Below are 20,489 nucleotides of genomic sequence, written 5' to 3'. Positions count from 1 at the left end.
CCCAGATGACAACCACCAAAAGAAAATGTTCCCAGGACAACTCTGCCAAGTAGTAAAAAAAAAAAAAAAAAAGTAAGTCCATGAAGCTAAAAATATTATGATACACAGTATTTTTTGACCTGAATACATCATCTGAAGGTGCACTTTGTTGTGTGCATTTTAAACACATTCTCAGTGACAAGAAACAATATTTGTGAGTCTAATTCTGGACATGTGCACAGAGTTAATTAGCAAACCCCTAACTTACTGTGCATGCAAATTTCAAAGTTCAAGAAGTGGCAATTTGCCCACATAAACCTTATGCAGCTTTTATTGTTTTGTCAGATCTGCTTACTTAAATGCATAAATTAAGCACTATATATTGTATCCACTTAAAAATATAGCAGAATTCCTTGGGAGAAGTAAAAATTAAGATGTCAGAAAGTAAAAAGTTTTGGCATCTCGCCCTCAAAGGTGGGCCATGGGATGAAAGTTTGTTTTGGAGATGTGTTGGCTGCCAGGCTAAGTATGGCAGCAAAATCTGGTGCCTCTCCTAGCCCAGCCCACCTGACACCACATGCACACACATCCACTCTCAGCACTGTGGAAATCTATACTGCATATGTTGGGCACTGAGAACTGCTTCAGGAAAACAATTGGGCACAGTGTTCACCTCTCCTTTTCTGCTGAAACTTGGCCTCTGTGCTGATTACCAAATTGAGACTCAAGGACAGAGTTTTGAAAGAAGTAGAGAAGGCAGCTTTGTATCTTTGCCAAACAAAGGTGGTCACAGTGGGCCAATGCCACTAAGACTGTGCACCTGCTGGGGAGAGAAGGCAGGGGGTCTATAGCAGAAGTTTAAGAGTTCAAGGGGCAGAGCTAGTTTCCATAGAAATCATATACAGGGTAACAAATTGTTGGAAAGTGGTTCTTGTTTTCTCAGATGCAGGAGTCCTCTTCCTTGACTGGACATGATTCTACCTCCTGCTTTGGGAATCTTCTAATATTCTTGTGCCTACAGCAAAGGGTGCTCAGGAAGGGAGTCTGTGGGGAAAGTGCTGTAGAGAAAAACTTGTGCAGTTTAAAGTCAGGTTGGTATGTGCTTCAAGCATTTTAGGAAGACTGAGGCCTGGGACCTCTTGTTACAGTGTTTGCACAGGCTGGGACCTGCACCTAGAATACAAAGAAACCACAAGGGACTAAAAATACCTGCAGACATGGGCAGCTGGGGTGAGTTATGAACAAGATACAGAAAACAGAAGCCCAGCTGTCACGTCTGAGGTGTCAGGGGCAAAGGCAGGACACTGCACATGACCCTTGCATTCAGCACCATGAGGCAGTCGGGCAGGCCACCCAAGACCCCCTGCCCCAGCCTAAACTTTGTCAGCAAAATCATGACAAAAACTCTTCATTACACAGTTAAGCAGTTACAAACACCATTACAAATACCAGATGGTTACTGATGACAATATTCCCCATTGTTAATTCATTCCTCCCATTTGGTGGTAGTTTTTAGCATCTGAAAAATACACAAGATACTATTATCTAGGTACTTCAGAGAGGATCCACAGCAGAGGATATGGGGGAGGGGTCTGTCCCAGGAAGTTCCCACAGGGTCCTACTAGGTTACATTTCCATTTCCATATTTTTCATTTAACATTACAGAACCAAGAACTGATCTAAGATTCTCTGATGAAGATTATTTTGTTGTTCTACACAGAGCAGACTTCTTCATTATTTTTGTCTGAATTGTCTACACATTCCTTTGTTCTGCCTCCTTTAGGACAGAAACTATCTCCTATTTAAAAAGATAAAGATTACCCCCACAGCTCTGAAAAATTACTTTCTACCAAAATTATTCACTTAATACTTTGAAATGCTTTTAGGGGGACTACTTTGGAAAAGATGATTCATTTCTGTATTAGTTAAGATTGTTCAATGGTTTCCAACATGAATTTTATGTGACTTAGATATCCTTAAAGGTGATGAAGGGAATCCTCTGACAACATTTGGCATCTCAAAAAATGACACAAACTTTCATGTGCATACACACACACACACACACACACGCATGTGCACACACACACTTAGTCTTGGTTAGACTCCACAGGTGAGAAGACATAACAAATTCCTTTTTCAGGCTGAAATTATTTTAACTCAGCAAGACAAAACTGGTTACCTTGTACAAGCTGCTTAGAAGTTTAACCAGCTCTTACTGAGTCCAAGTTTGTACTGCTCAATGCATGACAGACCAATAAATCAAGAGATGAGTTGCTGGGGCAAGAAATAGTGACCTTATTTGGAGATCCAGCATACTGAGAAGATGGTGGACTAGTGTTCCAAAGAACCATCTTCCCTGAGTTTGAATTCAGGCTTCTTTTATACTAAAAGGAGGGAGTGAAGTCATGGTTCTGGCCAGACTGGCCAGACTGGCCAGACTGGAGGGGATGTATTAATTTCTTCCTTCCTGCAGTCATTCACAGGTGGGCCTAGTCAAGATGTTTCCTCTGAGCTAAACAAGGATATTTTAGCATAAAGCTCATTACCTGGGAGGTAGGGTTCTCAGAAATGGGCCACTATGTATAATTTTAACTTGTAGGCAACATCCTTTTATTGATTACCTTGTAACAGAATACAAAGGTTCTTCCTTATTACACAACCAGAAACATGGTTCTGACCAAGTTTCTATTCATGAAAATATGACAGAGAAGAAATTACTACTAAAGAAAGTTTTATTTTGGTAGATATATATTTTTTCAAAATAATGGACCCATTGGATAGTAGAAAATAATCTCCTTGTTGCTTAAAAGTTAGGATAAATCTATCATTTTCCCTGGAGGTTTTAAGATCCTAAATGATCTCAAGATAATTTAAACAATTTCTCAATAACAGTCAAACTACCAAATGGGATAATTACGGGAAATTCTGCTTGTTTTCAATCTCTGCTTAATTTTGCCAGGAGAGTAGGTGATACCATCTTATCATCAACTGTCAAAGGAAAAGAAGTCCCTCATATTTCCCAGTTATTTGCTATGTAGAAAAATAAGAAAATAGAACCTATGTCCATTTTGTCCTCCCGAAGACTTTTCTGTGTCCAAAGAAAAAGTCCTCATTACTTACAATTCAACTCTTCCTTATTCCTGCCACAATTTTAAAAATTCAAAGTATATTTTTGACTGAATAGTTCCCACCCTATCCACACTTCCACAGGCAGTCTAAAGCAATACAAAAAGAGAGAGTTTGTAGCATTATATTCCATTGTCATTGTGGCCCACTGCACCAAGCCCAGCTATCTGAAAGAGATCCCATCTCTGGGTCTTCCACTGAGTGTTTACTTTTTATCATTTCCAAGTGTTTCTCTCCGATAGCACTCCTGTCAAATTTATGAATAAGTCGGGACATTTTCAAGATAAGCTGAAATTGGTCTTATTTGTTGGCTTCTAACTCAAATTCTCTCTCCCTTTTCAGGCAGGAAGGTACTGATTTTAGAATCCAACTGCTGTCTGTTTCTTTGCCCCAACTCTAGCTGTAAATCACACTTGGTTTCACAGATTTGATAAAGCCTGTGAGCTTATAGTGTCCCTGCCAGAACTAGCCAAGAGTTACTTCCTGGGGAATGAAGCCAGCGGGCTGCCCTTCCAGCCACATAAATATGACCCTATTAGGCGGAAGTCAGTGGGCCTGTCTAACAGTGGGGATTTGCCCAAACAACTCCACAAAGTAGCATGATCAAAGTGACAAAAGAAATTTCTTAAAATGGCAGGGGGAGAAAAAAAAGAAACAAAGGGCTCTGTGTTGATGGTTGTCGTCTGCCCTTCAACTCTGCTTGGATTCCTCAGCCAGAAGGATTTCCTACCAATACATGACCTGCTTCTATATAAAAACATGAGCTTACCCACTAATACAGACCATCTCTCACACCTCAGATCCCACATCACATCAAAGGCTGCTGTTTTGAAAAGTGAAAGCACAGAGGCTTGTACAGGTTTTGGCAGTGATGGTGAGAGGAGCAGAGAGTTATAAAAATTCCCCTATCAAGTTTACACATTTCATGTCTTTGCAACTTTAAAATACACTCAGTGCCCTTTGCTGATGTTGGCGAGGACCAAGGGTAACGGCAGAGAAGAATGATGTTGTCACATGGAGTTTACCCTTGAATTAAAAGGGTGCATCTAATGGAACTGATAATGGTTTGTTATCACAAGAACTGCCTTGCTCAGTTGGCTCTTATTTGAGCCTATCAAAGACCATCTGCTAACATGGAAATATGTTGTTTGAATATTCACTCGTTATTTAATTCTCTCAGCATATACTGAGCATCTATGAGGCACACACTAAATACATTTGCTTCTGATATTACTGACACAAAGAATGGGCACATGTGGTTTGAAGGAGGACAGAAAGAATGTAGGCAAGCATTTAAAAATCTAAAAGACAAAAAGAAGTTTGGGGATTTTTTCCCTCCTTTATGTAGATATACATTATTCTACTTTATTCCCCAAAAAGGGGGTTTATATTTCATTATATGAATGAGTTAGTTTGTAAGTCTTCAATAGGAGAGTCTGAGAATAAAGGATGCTTTATAAAGGATACTTAAATGATTTAAGTATTAACTTAAGACAGTGAAGTTAGACAACTAAACTTGAAGAAATGATAATAACATTGTTTTATCAACTAGGTTGTCTTTAAGAAAATAAAATTTTAAAAATAGCTATTTAAAAATCTGACAAACCTCAAAGATCAAATAGTCCAACATTATCATTATATTGATGAGGATAGTCTGATCATCTTGCCACTGTAAGGGGACACTGTTAATTGAAAAAAAAATTAAGCAGGCAGTAGTGAACTAAAGGCCACTCATCTCATCCTCAGTAAGCTAAAGATGGGACTGTGTACTTGAGAGCCAGCTTCATACCGAGTTGCTGGACACAGGTTAGTCGTCAAAGACACAGAGAAGTTTAAGTTTCTCCAAAGCTGTCATTTAAGCTGTATCTGCTCTGGCATCTTATAAAAGGGACCCTCTAGTGGATTATATTAACCTGCCGCAAATGAAAATAACCATGTAAATCCAAAGAATAAACATAAGAGATGATATAATATATTTATGTTTCCCCACGTCCCCTGCACTGTAAAATGTATGAAGGTGAGAACAAAATGCCCAGAGAAAGACTTTCATGGAGATGACTGTGGTGTAGTCCCATGAGAACTGCACTGGGAGCAGCACCCTGAGGAAGCCCCCCTGGAGACTCCCATTTCCCAAGTGCAGTGTTTAAAGTGGATTAGCACAGCCCCAAATGTCTCATCTGATGTCTACACTGTACTCTGTTCCAAATGTTTACCTTCATTGCTCTGTAATAGGGAAGGACAAGTCTGACTCCGTCCGTATTAGATCTGTTCCTTTAGCTCTAACCCTTGCTCTGATGCCTGTGCTTAGTCATGCTGGTTCTGCACCTTTTGTAAAAGAATGTTGCCTATAGCCTGAAATATACAGGACAGCCCATTGTCAAGGCTCTGATCTTTAAGTGTAGAACACTTTTCCATTCATATAGAGATAAAAAGTTGCAGAACATGTCCAGTTGGTGTAGAATCTAAGAAGTTTCAAGAAAGTTTACCTTTGCTTTAAGTCGTAAGTTTTTTATATGATTGCTGTATATGAATATATAGCTCTTTGTAACATTCTTTTTTGGAAATTTGAGACTATTCAAGATACCAATGTCCTGCCAGTTTAAGGGTTCATTGTTGAGCATTACTGTGCAAGATTTTTTTTTATGCTGTCATTTGTAATGTTTTGTGAGAATCCTTGGGATTAAAATTTTGGTTACAAAAAAAAAAGTTGCAGAACAGAGAATAACATTTGTCTTGTTGGAGGCTTACAGGAACATTGTGACCTGACCCACATGGACAGCTGTAAGAACAAAGGATTCTGACACCAAGAAGTTTGCAACAACCAACCACATCCCCTTCCCTTTTTAGTATAAAAAGAGCCTGAATTCTAACTTGGGGAAGATGGTTCTCTAGGACATTAATCCTCCATCTTCTTGGTCTGCCAGCTTTCCGGACAAAGTTGTTATCCCTTGTCCCAACACCTCTTCTCCTGATTTATTGGCCTGTCATGCAGCAAACAGAAAAGTGTTTGGACTCAGTAACAGTTCCAATGAAGAGAATGTTGGCAGAGAACGCCAGCTGAAAAAAAAATCCTTCTTTCAGTCAGCATACAAAATCAATCAGAACCCATCAACTAGTGAGATTTACCCTGAGATCGCTTATTTGGAGACATCTTGAGAGTATGCAATAACGTTCTGAAATGGTCAGTTGGAGCTACCATTTTCAGACCTTGCGAATTTCTGTGTTTATGGTATCCTAAGAGATTACAGAAATATTTCTTTAGGCTAATCATTAATCTTACATTTTTGTAGCACTTTCCAGTTTGCAAACAGTTTTTACACTTATCACCTTATTTAATCTTCACAACGTCATGAACTATCAATTTTAAAAAAGAATCAGAGGCTCAGGAAATGTTAAGTGTCTTGTCACAGGTCATAGAGCTGGGAAATAAGGGACACAGTTGAGCCCATGTGCAATAGACTTTTGTCATGTTTTGCTCACAGCATTCATCACCCTTAACTGGGGAGGTACATACTATTGTGAGTCCCTTGATAGAAGGTGTGGCCCCACTTCCCCATCTTTGTGTAATGTAGTGAAGTTACTAGACATTTTATATGTATCTGTGTGCCAGAAATAGCCATACCTTTTGCAAAGCTTATAAGAATTCCTTACCAAATTGGCCATTACCTCTGATTACTGCCGTCTTCCTCCCGCACTCTCTCTCTCTGGTCAAAGCACTATCTCTTGCTATTGTTTAAGTAAATGTCTAGAGTCATGGATCTCAAGAAAGTAGAAGGGGGTTGATCTCCATCTGCTAGTTCTCTGAGATTAGGGTGCAGGCCCTCAACACAGACTTAGTAATCAGAAGTTCCTCCTACTGTAACTGAGCAGGATTTTCCAGGACAGACATTCCCCTCAAACCACCCCAAACCTCCTCCTCTGCCCCAGCCCTCCACCTGCCTATTATCTGTATAAATATTTTAGCCAAATAATAGATTTAATCAGAGACATGAGAAAATGCAGAAGCAAAAAAAAAAAGCAGTCAAACAAGACAAAATAACAATAGTTTAGCCATTAAGCAAAGTCAAGGACCTTTAGTTTCACCCTCAAAGTCTATAGATAACATTCCAAGTTGTATTCTTTGAGCTGTTTTATAGATACCAAAAGCCCCACTCATAACTACATGATGACCAGATTGTAGTCATGATATAAGCTGCTCCATTTTTCCACAATTCCAAGAACTGGCCTCAAGGAAATGGGAACAAACTGACCCTGGAACTGAAGATAAACTGTACTTAAAACAATCAAGATGACACTGATCAGACTACTGCATGATCAATTTCAAGCTGTCAGAGCTGACTGTGCTGTTCTGCACAGAGCTTCTTTCCTCTGCCTGTGCACCCCTGAACCTCCCCTTTAAAAGCCCCTGATCTATGGTTGGGAGTTGGTTCTTTTGGACATGAGTCCACCTTCTCCCCAGGAATGCTGGCTTCCTCAATAAAGCTATCTTTCCTTTTACCCAACACTTGTCACTCAGTATTGGATTCTTGAGCAACGAGCAGTCAAACCTGAGTTTGGTAACACTACGGTCTTTATGACTTGAAGGAGAAATGAAAGACAAAGGGAAATATCACCAAGTACTCAGAGATGGTGGAGAGCTCAGTACCCAGCACAGCAGTGGTGAGTATTAGCTGGGATACCTCCAAGCACACAGATATAACCACCCAGCTCCTCAGAGCCCAGATTGCCTTGGCTACATCCATTCTGGAAGGTACTACCAATAGTCCTTCTATAATTCCTTTTCTGCTAAGTTAGGCAAGATTACTTTCTATTGTTTGCAGTTAAGAACCCTATATGACACCCAATTGTCCAATTATAATATCAGTGTTTTTACAACATCTTCAGCCTTTTTAAATGTCAAATTTGATATTTGATAGGTTCTGAATACCTAGCATACCCTTTCCTTAAAATGAGAACAACTACAGTGTCAGAAATCTAATGAGAAGTGTCAATTTTTTGTTCTTTAACACTACATATTATGGAGTTAATCGAAGGATAGGCTATAAGAACCAATTATTACTACTTTTTTACTGAAATTGCCCAAGACCACTCCAGCATAAAGTAAGTGCTTCCTCCCTGGAACTCAAAATACTTGACACACAAAGCATCATTTGTCTAGCAACTGCCTAGTGTCTTGTAACAATTCTTGCATTAGTGTTATATTAGTTATATATCTTTGAATTTGGTGCTTACATTTTTCATATACATCACCCAATTTTTCTAATTAGAATTATCGAAACTGGAAGAAGGCAGGGACTGGACATTAAATGGCTTTGTATTTCCTACCAACTACATTACAGAGATCAAGACTTATGCCCATAGAAAGTACCTACTCATCTATAAATTGAATGCAAAAATGTTTCTTCTAATTTGAGACTAACCAATTATTTTTTTGCTTACTTATATAGCTTGAAACTCTGTTTTTAGATTTTCCTATGTGCTCGTACAGTGACTTATACAGAGAGATGAGTAATAAATATTTGAAAATCAATGATTGATTGGTTCAGAAAAGATCTCTGACATCAAAGACTGTCCAATATTATTGAAGCAGTAATTGATATGAAATAGCCAGAGAGTAGTACAGAGACAGGTTGGCAATAATTATAGGCTGGATAGTAATTACTATAACATAACTTTGTTAAATATGAACACAGATGCACACATAGAGTCTATGTATACATTTCAAATATACTCAATGACTTTGCATTTTGTACGAAGAAATCCACTTCATCTTCCTGTCCCCTGCCTAAGAGGGACCTCATACAAAAAGCTGTTGAGAATTGTCATTTTTGCCATAGACCCAATCTTTTCTAGTCACAATTATATCTAGCAAAATAAAACAAAACGAGCCTCTGGTAGAGGCCGACAGTAGAAGATAAGGAGAAAGGCTAGTGGGAAATTGGCGATAGTACATGCATATTTTAAAAACATTTCTTTCAACTGCCAGTCGCCTTGTCTAATCAGGGCACCTCTATTCTGAAGGAGGAAATATCAAAGTCAAGATGGAATATAAATGCAACATTATAATATATGGCATGTAGAATGAAGATATGGCAAAGGTTGACATTGATGATGATTAAACCGTTTGGGAATTGGTCTTAGAGATGTGAGGACAGAATCCATAATCACCAGGCCTCCTCCTCTCCTCTTTTATACAGTCCCTGCTAATATATGCCAGCTTTGTAATTACCTACTAAAAGATAGGTGGGGAGTTCATTAACCATACTAATTACAAGAACAATTTATGCTAAATCATCAGCAGGAATGTTAAAAACACTCCTTGAAAAACCAAAACAATGTAAAACCGACCTTAGCAGATACAGAACATCTGTTCTCTAGGGCAGAATAAAAGAGAAAATCACAAGAAAACAAAAAAGATGAGAGGCGAAAAAATATTTTCTTTGTCGTTTCCAGCTGAATGACAGGTGCAAGTCTATTATGTGAAGAAAATGGTGTGTATTAGAGATGATGACCTCACAGACAAAGGGGATCATCGGCAGCTGCTAGCTCCTCAAGACTTCACCACTTGTCACCTAGTAGCCCAATTTGTTATTACTCAGAGGGATGCCCTCTCCTGCTTCCTCCTCTTTGAAATATGAATCGAATGGAGATGAACAACATTCCAAAAGTTTTTTGAGATGTGTTTTAAATGTCGTGTCCATTTTTATATAACTCTACCAGATGTTCTGAAACCAAAGAACAAGAGATGATTGCTAGCTAATGACTCGAGGATGCCTGAGAAATACATTAAGTTGGGAAATTAACAAAGAAAAATTACCACAGAAGAGATTTTACAAGATCATTTTCATAAGTACATATAAGCATCAGGGGCTAAATTTTACTGAAGGATTTCTTTGAACTTAAGAGTTTTAGGGCTATTATTATTTCATGATTATGAAATAATTCCTTGTGATAAGGCAGTGTCAACTAAGGATTTTTCTTTTTTTTTTCCTTTTTTTTTTTTTTTTTTTTTGCAAAAGCCATCCACATCTAAATGCATATAATTACCTTTCTCCCTGCAGGAATAAAATTTTTAAAGGGGAGCTGATTCAGATAATGTTTTAAGATCTCTTTAAAATGGAAATGCCTCTTTGGAAATGTTCCACACATTTGGCATCAGAAGTTTCCTGTGTTCGAGCTGCACTAATTAGAGGCATGCACAGGGAGGTTGGGATGTGAAGTGAAGGGAGAGGAACATTAATGACCCAGGCTGTGATATCATGTGTGAGAACTTCTTACCACCGATCTGACACCCACTGAAGTTCAGCTTTCGATTCTGTCTTTGAAGCCCAGATCAAGCAGTACCACAGACATGCGTCTTTTATGTTACACACTCATGTTTTTTCCCTAAATTGCTATGGACTACTTGTGAAAGAAGGCATCCACTCCAATGCTGACAGTGGACACCATTTCCAACCACTTTTCCGTTTGACATAAAGTCTACTGTGGCAACTTGCGTGTCTTTTTAGTAGCTGTGGACAAGGCCACATCATAAGAGGAAAATATTGACTTGCAAATGATAAACTAGAATATTCATTGTTATCCAACCTTCCTTTCCTCCCCAGACTCATGGTCTGCTTTGGAATCTCCTAATACATCTGCCCACGATTGGTAGGCTCTGCTCAGCAACCTGTAGGATTCTGATGCAACAGGTCATTAGAAAATTTCTTTGGGACATTAAGCTATTGCTTTTCCTTTCACTACAGAGAAAAAGGCATTGGTCAGTCTTAGAAAAACAAGTGTTGGCACTGGCAATGCCCTGCCTTCTTGGTTGTCGTCATTTCTCTCCATTTCAACATCCACCTGATGCCCAGACCTCCTTGGCAGCTGACGTTGCCTGTTCCTAGTTACTTCAGTAAATGACTTTTGATGTAGAGCAGACATTCCCAAACTCCACAGATAAGAGCTTACAAACAACATTGCCTGGGCATCAGTCTTTTTAAAAGATGTCTCCAGGGGATTCTAATGTCTAAAGAAAATTGAAGAATCGTTGCAATCTTGCTACTCAGCATATAGCCTGCAGACCCAAACACTAAAATGACAGCTTGTTAGAAATGCAGAGTGTTGGACAGCTCCCAGACCTACTGAATCTGAGTCTCCATATTCACAAGAAGTACTGCTCTAGAGCAAAGGAGCTATTAACTAAGTTACAAGCAAGACTTCAAAGAAACCTGTGATCAGAATATTATGTTTGTATTCTTCATGTCCAGTGGTTTTCACAATATTCTTCAAAGGCTCTGTGACCCAAATAAAGTAGGAAAAAACCATCCCAGAGCCTAAACCAAGAATAAACTTCAGTACTTACAGGAGACAGCCAAAAGGTGTAAGAGGGAAGTGGGTGGGGAATTGTCAAACAAATATGTAGAAATATTTGGTACAAAAACACCATGCTTTTTCTAGTTTTTTAAACACATTATCCTTTCTCGCCATCTTTAATTTTACCACTTTTGGTAGAAACATGAGTTCAAAACAATAACTTTCTACTCTAAGGCAGAAAACGCACCTGTGTGGTGGTACTTGGTAATTGACACAAACTTGGAAGGCAACAGGACAAGATGAGATTGTGGAGACCAGAAGAGCACATGCCTGGCATGAGTGGAGGCAGCACAACTGCTCCAGCCAACTGCTGGAATGGAGAGAGGTGTTGGATCTTATGACTTTTAACACGTTGATCACCAGATCACTCAAATCAGGGTGACAGCTGTGTTTCCTCAGGGGCACCTGATCCACAGTGGACGATCTATGGACTGTCTACAGACATCCAGAACTCCAGGTTCTTATAGGAAATGAAACCTTTCAATGGTGCCTCAGTATTTTTTGATGCTGAGACTCTCTTAAGTATATCTAGATAGTTAACCTTCACTGATACAGACCCATCTCTTATCTGTTACTTTCAAGGAAACATCTTTCTAGAGCACATTCCAGCCAGAATCAAATGCTATCAATGAGATCCTGCAAACCCATCATCTCACTTTCAGAATGAGAAGCCAGACAGCTCAGGTGTCTTGACAAAGGTCATAGGGAATTCATCTTGGTTAATTGACTCTGTCAGCTTCAGAGTAGCAGTGAGAATTTGGTCAGGAAATCCTAAAGTAATTGAGAGTTTCCAAGAAAGGAAAGATTTAATACAGGGAAATGAGTGATGAAAAGAGTGAAACAGTGAGTATCTGGAGAAACTTCTTCCAGTTCTCAGGTTACTGCTAGTTTTCAGAATTAGGGAACTGAAAGAAATTTTAGTCATCCATCCATACCCACAGGGCATACATTCCAGGACCCCCACAGATATCAAAACCCATGGATGCTCAAGTTCCTTAAATAAATTGTTGTCTTACAGTCTGCTTTCCCTATCCGTGGATGTGGAACCAGGGATGCAGGACCCAAGGTTACAGAACCCAAGAATATGGGACCCAAGGATACGGAGGGCCAATTATCCTAGCAAGAGTTAACTTCCTGCAGCAATACAGTTAGCAATTCATAGGGAAATGTCCACAGGCATTTTCTGAATCCTACCTGCCAGTCCTCTGCCACCTAAGGAGCAATGGGATATTTTCTGCCTCTCTCCCACTTTTAAAAATCTTTCACTACAGTCTCATTTGCAAAATCTAACCCAGAACCCTATGGGCAAGGGTTTCTGAAAAAATATTAATTCACTGGCTTTCAAGGCTGGCCACGGAGAGTAGAGCACAAAAGAGGAACAGAGATAGTGCTGAGTTGACAACTAATAACCGAGCACAGCTAACTAATCTGATTTTTAGTCTGTACTGATGTCTAACTGGCTACAAATTCATTGCAATATAGGTCTTTTAGAGAAAAAAGCTCTCGTCATATTCATGGGAGGATAAACAAGTCTATCATCCAGAATAAACTTTATTCTACTGGCTGGATGGTTCAGAAAGCAAATAAAAACTTTGTTCTATTGGAAAGGTATCTGGAGATTTAAGAAATAGGATGGGTCAATTGAGAAATAGATGGCAAAAATAAAATATATCTATATGAGAAAAATCTAAGAGTGCATAATCATCTCCATCTTAATTTTAACCTCGTTACTAAGCTTCACCTTACTGACAGCATGTATTTTATGTCAAGGGAATAAACATAGATGTATATTAATGTCAAGGAGATACAAGTAAGAGCACAAGTGTAGTAGATACAAAGAATAGATACAAATCAAGCTCAAGACAGTCAAACTACAGAGCAGAATGTGTATTTAATGAGTTTTCTCTTTCTTTATAACTTATATCCCTTATATTACACACACACACACACACACACACACAAATTGCATTCCTACACAAAAGTGAAAAAATAGTTTTGATTGATTGATGGAGTAAAATGGATATATTATTAACTCCCCCAGAAGATGTTCAACCTGATTATATTGAAAAGCAACAAAAATAACAGGAAAAGAGGAAGGGTGAAGACTGCCATCCCTTTAAGGTCAACATGCTGAAAAGATGTCTGAACTCCAAGTCAAAGTTCTTTTCCCACTTCTGGCACCAATTCACTTTGTGTATCGAACTTCAGTTCCCCTCAGGGAAAATGGGCACTTACCACAGCTTGGTTATGGAATTATTGTAAAAACTGCCTGGATAATGAAGAGATAACAGGAACAGAGACGTTCATAAGCGTCCCAGTGGGCAGAAGCCAGTAGTAAAACAACTGAAATCAATGCTGTCAGGAGAGGTGCATTTCGTCTTATGCCAAATAAGAGCTTTGCTGAGCTGTACACATTTGGGAGAAGGCAACACAGTGACTGCTTCAGAAAGGCAATGTGGTATGTAAATGACTTCTCAGTCTTCTGGTAGATTTGGCCCTTTTCTACAGAAGAAGGAGACAAAGAGTGATAAAGGGTATCTGACCCCAAATCAAGTAGGCATAGGATAATTGTGCCATTGAATAACAGTAGCTAACACTTTTCTGCTGATTACCAAGTTCTAGGCATTGTCCATTTACGTATTAATTCATTTAAACTTCACTCACACACACTTATGAAGGAGAGTCTATTATGATTTCCAGTTTATAGCTGAAGGCACTGAGGCATCAAGAGGTTAAGTAAACTTCCCAAGTGACACAGCAAGACAGTGACAGAGCCAGATTTTGAACCAAATCTATGTGTGTTCTTGACCACTCAGCCATTCTGTCACTGAATATAGCTCTCAATGGAGTTGTACTAGTGTGATCATTAGTGCAATTTTCCCGAAGGTTTTGGCAATTGCAAATCTTAGTTCTTAATTTGGATTCTAACAGTCTGTATAGCTACTTTAATAGAAATTTTAGAAAAATCACTAGCCAGGAACCATTTTAAACAAGAAACTAATATTGAAACATCATACATTTTATTCCAGGCCAAACCTCTAGCATCCCCTGAGTTTCTAACTTCCATCCAGGGATTGTGACACCCTTATAACCATGAATTTCTTACAAAGACTAATAGCTGCTGATTCAATCAAACATGGAGTGAAATATGTAAAAGATAATTCTTAGGAATTTTACTAGGTCCCCACTCTCCAGATGCAAATGTCTCTTTGTTTGCAGAAACAAAGAATTAGTTGTCATACAAATCCCAGCAGAAGAACATAATGAACAATTTGGGAGCCTATGTTTCATCGTCAGTACAGAAGACAAAAGAATGCACAGAAAAAATAAAAACATGCACATGATTGGAAATACCATTGGAAACATCAATTCTGAGTATATAGATCAACTTAACCACAGACATTTTCAAGGGGGGAAGATAAGGGCTCTCGACTATTTTTCAATCTCTTTCTAAGGTAAAGTCATCCTGATTTTCAGACTGCTACAAACATGAAAACACTTTAAATCAAAGTTCTTCATCAGAGATATTTGACTACTTGCCCACTCAAAATTAATTTTTAGAATAATATATGTGTATACATATGCATGTTAACAGTATATTTTGAAGGTATTGAGCATGCATTTTAAAGGAAATGCATTTATTCATATAGAAGAAAATTCAGCATTCTGAACTTCAGAAGACTGCTGCTTTCAACCATCACTTTCAGGCACTGCGTGTGTTTTCCAAAAGCTTTAGCTGAGGTTTTCAAGAATCTCTGGTGCTCACAGCAAACACTGTTTTGGTCTATGAAGTGGGAATATTTTAAATCAGGGGTAAATCACAAATAAGAGATGCAGTTTCTACCCACATGCCATCTATGTTCCAGAAAGCTCTTTACCGGGTCAACTGTTATCTGCATGACCCCTCTGATCAGCACAGAATTCACATTCAGAGGAAGAAAGAGAATTGTGTTTGAAAGACACTCTACCCCAAATCACACAAGGAGAAAGCCACTTCAATCTTTTCACTTGCTTTCAAATCCTTCTTGCTAAAAATCATTAGGAAAGGCTAAGAGATAACATAACACAAAATCAACACTTCCAGTTGAAAGAGCCCTACTTTTAGGAACAATATTTTCAGTTTGAGCTTCCAAAATCAGTAATTCAAAGAACAGAGAAACTGATCCTGAGTGAAAAAGACTGAATTTAAATTATAAAGTTTAAAATTTACTAAACCCTGTGGATATCAGCCCTGATCATACTGAAAGCAAACAGAAAAGCAGTTATATAAAGACTATTTTGATAATATTGCTGCCAAAGAATTTACTATTTTAACTTCCATAAGTGAAGTAAGAGATTATTTTTATTTAGTAAAAAAAAATTATAGAACACCTCCAAATTATATAAATGAATGGGTAACAAAATAACCATAATTTCAAAAGAGGAGTTTTCTAATGATATAGTTCTAAGGGAAACATATTTTAAAGAGAAAAATTAGTAAACATTTATTAAATAATCTCAAATAATAAACATTTTAAAAATGAGATTTTCCTACCATTCTGATTTTGAATGATTTTTTGTAAACATTTTAAGAGTTCAATACCTATTTTCAACTTATCAGGATAATGTAGATAGCCTTTTTTGTAAAAAAAAAAAAAACGGGGGGGGTGGAGATATAGAAATGTCATTTTCCTTAAACTACTGTATAAATGGTAATTTAAGGGAAATAATGTTACCAAACCAAAGGTGTATCCACTTACACAGGCACAGTAAAGCCAATCTACTGACACCAGGCTGTCGTGAAGAAAAGTGCAGTGTTTATCATAAAGGCGCCAATTCAAGGAGAATGGGTGGCTCATTCTCTAAAACCCTGAACTCCACCAAGGGTTTCAGCAAAGAATTTTTAATGGCCAGGTTGGGGGAGGGAGGCATGCAGGACACATGATCAGCTAATGCATAATTCTCTGATTGACTGATGGTGAGGCAACATGGTGGTGTCACAGGGGTTAATATTATCAATCCTTAGGCTCCAGAAGGCCTGGAGGCTCTGTGTTCCTATCATCAAGTAGTCAACATCTTCCATTCCGTAGGGGTTTTGGCATCTGTAAAACAACTCAGGAAATGTGCATCAGATACTACTATCCAAGTACTTCAGAGAGGAGCGAAATCAGAGGATATGGGGGGAGGTCTGCCCTGGGAAGGCCCCGTAGGTTCCTCCTCCATTACGTTAAAAGCAAAGCAAACAAAACAAAAATCTGTTTGCCTAAACCATCCCCCATCTCTAACAGTGCATCTTTGTCATCCAGAGAAAAGGAGAAGTTTGTTAGCCACCTAATTTATTTAAGCTATGTTAACAGCCCAACCAAAAATTTCAGTTACAAAACTAAACAGCCCTCAAAATTTATTTGGAGCAGAATTATTTGGGATTCGCTATTTAGAACTATCAAATAACAAAATGACTAAACCTCATCATCACATTCTATTTGCAAAACGTGCGAGAGGAGAGGAATTCATTGGAAAAAAAAATCTGAGAAACTCAATTTGACACACTACAAATTTAAAACTCTACTTTTGTGCTTGCAAAAGTGTAGAGATAAAAGTGTTATATTCTCCAGGGAAAACCACAGCCAACTCTGTAGCCATGAAGTGAATCGTCAATCTGGCCACTCTCTAGGGCAATGCCAAAAATATGATGTTGCTTTCCATAACCAATTTTGGGGAGAATCAAGATTTTTTTACCTCATTTTTCTGGATCAGTGTCTAAAACTTCTGCTCTGGTCTGCCTTTGTAGACCTCAAATTTGGGGTAGTGGAGTGGGGAGACAGCCTTAAAGTCACATAAAACTATTCTGCTGAAATGCATTATGTTTAAAGGTGGCTGAACTTGTTGGCAATGGGCTCTCTTCTTCTGGAGAGTTAGAAAATGTTTATTTCTCTTGTTTTTATGTCTCAGCTCTAGTTGAAAAAATAGGAAAAATAGCTTATTGATCAATTGTTAATGATATTCATCACAGGCTGAACATACCAGCAGAAGGATTAAAATCCTCTCTATTTGGTTCTGATTCCTTTGTTTAGACCTACTCTTTTGATTAGATCTACTGGCTTCTTACTGAAAGCAGTTTTTTTTTGTTTTGTTTTGTTTTGTTTTTTAAGAGAGAGAGAGAAACATGCCCTGTATTCTTCTGGGGAAGGTTTACATATTTACATAGTGGTCTGTTCTATTACCCACAATGTAATGTCTCAAATGTATCACCAAAGCATCCATTTATTTCCAAACTGTAGCCATTCATTGACACACAGTCCCAAGCCTGGTTGCCTCCCAATATTATTTGAATGATTTCTATTGCTCCCAACAACACAAAATTAATCCCATAAAAAAGGATTTCACAAATAATGAAAAACCGTCTTCTCCATTGCCTCAGCCTCAAGGTTGCTACCTGTATAAAGATGCCCTAGCTGCCCAGGCAAGCCCACAACAATGCTCATTACATCCTGTTAGCCGGGAAACACCTTGTTCTCATCACTGCTTTCCAGGGAGAGGGATTTTTCCCAAGATACCTGCCCTTTTTATTCTCTTCACCAATGGTGGAGATAGAAGAACCCGAGTGTTAAATCCGGGAGAAATCACAGGCTTGCTCAGCTGGTTTCCACATTCTTCCTCTGGGGGGCTTCAAACTTAGAGGGGGCAGACTTCCACAGCCCCTCCAGAGGCTCCATCCTATCAGAGCAGGGAGCTGCTCTGGGCCAGTGTGCTGTGACTGGATGGCTGAGTCCGCTTAACTCCATTCACTAACTCATTTGGCAAACAGACCTAGAGCCACATCCTCTAGCTTCTACCAACAGTAGGGTGATATTTTAGCTCCTACCTGCCACTCCTAGAGTTACGGCTCCATTTGTTCATGGGGAGATTGAAGGTTCTACTTTTGTCAGATCCCCTCTGAAGAACTCTCCCAAAACCATGCCTACAGCTGGTAGTTGCTCTTCCTACGTCTGGAGCACAAAAGCACATGGGCATCTCTCACGTGTGGTACTGCCTGACTCCTGCATTGCATCACAAGCACCGCCTCACAGAGGTTTATAAACTCAGGCTCTGGGGCCAGCCTGCTGTCCTCTCTTGCTCCCTTGCAAATTGGACATGTTCCACTTTCCCTAAGTCTGTTTCCTTCTGTATAAAATAAGGAACATAATCTCTTATTCACTGCTATTATGTAGGTTAAATAAATTAATCTATACAAAATACTTAGCACCAGGCCCAATACACGGGAAGCCTTAAATATTTATTATAATCATTGCTATGGTCTGAACTGTGCCCCGCCCCCAAATTCATATGTTGAAGCCTCAACCTCCAATGTGACTGTATTTGGAGACTTTAAAGAGGTAATTCAGGTTAAATGAGATCACAAGGGTGGGGCCCTAATCCGATAGGACTGGTGTCCTTATAAGAAGAATAGGAGACATCAGGGAGTAGGGCACAGAAAGAAAAGGCCATGTGAAGACATAGCAAGAAGGGGGCCAATTACAAGCCAGGAAGAGAGGCCTCAGGAAAAGCAAGCCTGCCAATACTTTGATCCCGGACTTCCACCTCCAGAATTGTGAGAAATCAATTTCTGTTGTTTAAGCCATACAGTCTGTGCTATTTAGTTATGCAGCCCTAGCAGACTAATACACTCAATGTTGGCCATTGCTATTAATATAACTCTGCATTTACCATCAAAACAATGAGGCAAAACACAGTTAAACTAATTCTTTCATTCATATCATCCAGATTACTTCTGTGAATACGGTCAATATCTAAAGTTTCATGAAAAAGATCAACCTTACTATCAAATGAAAACATAGTAATTTCAGGGTCCTTAAATAGTTAATATAATTCTATTCTACTTAATTCTACCCTTTCTACCTTTTCTCCCACTTACAGATCCTGATGGATGAAACTTTTACAATGCAGAGGCAATGAGTTCCCAGTACTTCAATTTTCCCTGTCATTCATAGTAATAGAACCACTATTTTTTTGTTAGACACATGGTCACCTGTATCAGTGTTTTAGTCTCTCAATGTGTTGTAGCAGAATATGGCCATGTAACTGAGCTCTGGCTGATGAGATCTAGATGGAAATATTTTGTTTTATTTTCAGACTATCTCCTTAAAAGAGAAAGACAGGCCTTCTTTGTCCCTTCTTAGATTCTACCACCTGTGATATGGAGACGATTACTGAAGATTTAACAGTCATTTTGGATTTTTGAAGATGATCCCACCTTAGAGATGGCAAAAGAGTGAACTGAGAAGAACCTGGACATCTGAGGATTGTGAAGAGTCTGAAATAAGTCCTGGACCGTCTGCTTCTGGACTTCTTTTATGTAAAAGAAGTAGCCCTCAGCTCTTTCAAAACAATGTTATTTTCTAGCTTACTGTAGCCAATACCTTTGGTGCCCTCCCCCATATTCTCAAGTGAATTCTCTGAGTTCACCTACAGCCTTGGTAGATAGTTTCCCACCTAAAACCCTGTGTCTCTGTTTCTCTTTCTACGGTCTTTCTCTGGCCCCATGGAAACCTGCTCAGCTGGCCATAGGTACAATTCAGTACTTGTGAGGCAGTTAGCACCCCACTAATAAGGAACATTAGTGTCTCCTTCCAGGGGAAAATTTAGAGACTGTTCCTTTTGGTTTCTTGAAGGTCTCTAGTGGACTTGAGTTCTAGCTGTCCAAAGAGGTAACCCACTCTTTAACATATCCTTTATTGGCTTTTCTGTCTTCCCTGTCTTATTCTCTTCACCACTTCATTTATGCTTCTCAGAATCACTAAAGACTTGATCCTGGGAACTACTCTTGGAGCAAACTAGCTGACGCACTATGACTTGTCATCCAACCAAATTCTAACTGATATAACTTGGCCAAGAATAGCCCAGATATGGCTGTACACATACAGACCTAACTTGGCAGAACGTAAGCATCCCAGCTAAGGAATAATTAGAAATAAATGCAAATGTTTGGTTATTAAAGGCTCAGTCTAAGAGCCAAAGGGAATAGATGATGTGTATGGGAGACGAACATC

The 20,489-nt window shown here is 38.9% G+C and overlaps 1 long non-coding RNA gene across 1 annotated transcript in view; it reads right to left on the bottom strand.

Annotated features, from left to right (window-relative positions):
- Window positions 1-18,405, bottom strand: part of LOC140701145 (uncharacterized) — a 107,561-nt gene extending 89,156 nt beyond the window's left edge. The window contains exon 1 of the long non-coding RNA XR_012080047.1: window positions 18,305-18,405. This is a non-coding gene — a long non-coding RNA (uncharacterized lncRNA). The remainder of the gene's footprint in view (window positions 1-18,304) is intronic.
- Between the last annotated feature and the right edge of the window lie 2,084 nt (window positions 18,406-20,489).

This window comes from Vicugna pacos, chromosome 14, assembly GCF_048564905.1.
Source record: "Vicugna pacos chromosome 14, VicPac4, whole genome shotgun sequence".
In the NCBI taxonomy this organism is placed as follows: Eukaryota; Metazoa; Chordata; class Mammalia; order Artiodactyla; family Camelidae; genus Vicugna; species Vicugna pacos.
This window is presented reverse-complemented; position numbering and strand designations above follow the sequence as displayed.